Genomic DNA, 1,838 nt, shown 5'->3' on the forward strand with positions numbered 1-1,838 from the left:
AACAATTAACCTTCAATCAAAGTTTAATTTTGTTTGTCACAAGTACAAACCCAATAAAAACCGAGAGTATTTAAACCTCGAATCGTCTTTCAAGAAATTGTAGGGAAGTGTACATATTATTGGTTATGGGTTTGTATATTTTTGGGTTTCGGGTTTGATAAATAAGAAAATAAAACTAACAACTAAGAAATTATTAAAGCTAAAAGCTACTCAAGGTAAGGATTAAGTGTCAAGGTATCCTATCTTGGATCATTGACCACAACATGGTGATTACAAAGGGTTAATTCTACTTAGTTGTCCTCTAACATCAGAGGATTAAGTCAAGTAGACGTAATTGGTCCTAAAACTAATTAACAACCCTAAATCACCAATAAAACTGGACATCAATAAACTCAAGGGACCTAAGTTCTCAATCACAAGTCAAGAGTATCAAAATCTACTCTAAAATCCAACCAAATATTTTATCAAAAACTTGGAAGGCATAAAAGAAAAGCATGGTAAAAATAGCAAGAGATATAAAATCTACAACTACCCAATGTAAGAAAATAACAATAACAACTTAATTAAATAATAAGAAACATGAAAATATAAATTGCATTAAATGAAACTAAAATTAACAACGAGTCATAAACATAAAGGTAACAAAATAAAGAAAATAGTAAATAAATCTAGGAAAGAAAAGGTGTAAGAAGAATAAATTGCAAGGAAAACTAACATAAAACAAGAATTAAACCTAAATCTAAGGAGGAATTAACTAAATATACCCTAATTCTAGAGAGACGAGAGAGCTTTTCTCTCTAGAATATAACTTAAAGCATGTTTCTAAACTATCCTAATTGCTCTCCCCCTTGTTCCCTCTTGAATTCTGTATCAAATAGCTTCAGAAATGAGTTGGATTGGGCTTCTACAGCCCCAGAAATTGCCCCAGCGTGCTTTATTAATGAGGTCACGTATTGCTTGTCACGCATACGCGTGGGTCACGTGCAAGGCATGACAGATTTTCAAAACTTCATTTTTTCATGATTTCTCCACTTACGTATGCTTTTTCTTCACTTCTTTGATCCAATCCTTGCCTCCTAAGTCTGAAATCACTCAACAAACATATCAAAGCATTGAATGGAATTAAAGTGGATTAAATTTAACAATTTAAGGGGCTAAAAAGTATGTTTTCACTCTTAAACACAGTTTAGGGGGAATTTACAAAACCATGCTATTGCATTGAATAAATGTGGAAAAAGTTAATAAAATCTACCAAATTCAATACAAGATAAACCATAAAATTGTCGTTTATCAATGAATAAAATTTCTTAGTGCTTTATGCACGTTTTTTTTAGTGTGATTAAGTGAGGTGAGTGATTTGCTTCGCTTGTTACATGAAGAAGATTGATGGATCCAGCACAACGATGCATCTGCGTGGTGGTTTCTTTCAATTTTCATTCCTCTGATCTAGGTTGTCAACAACAAATTTTTTGAATGTCTAATAGAAAAAACCTCTTCCGGTAATCTAAGTTGCTAAAAACAAATTTTTTAGAGGTCTAGTTGAAAAACTCTTTCGGTAACCTAAATTGATAAGAATAAATTTGTTAGAGATTTAATAAAAAAAATTTCTTATTTATCTTTTTATGTTTTCGTTGCGTCTTTTCTCCATCTATTTTCTTATCCCTGTATTCTTCGTTCTATTTTTTTCATACCAATTTTGGAATTTAACTCGGGCAAGGTTTGAAGTTGAAACTTCTGATCTTAGGCACTTTACACTTGTCGTTAAGCCAAACGTTCTCTTGCAACATTTAGTAGTAATAATTTTATATATGACAAGTATTGATTGCAACTAAGTCAAG

The sequence above is a fragment of the Arachis ipaensis genome, chromosome B02 (assembly GCF_000816755.2).
Source record: "Arachis ipaensis cultivar K30076 chromosome B02, Araip1.1, whole genome shotgun sequence".
NCBI classification, from domain to species: Eukaryota; Viridiplantae; Streptophyta; class Magnoliopsida; order Fabales; family Fabaceae; genus Arachis; species Arachis ipaensis.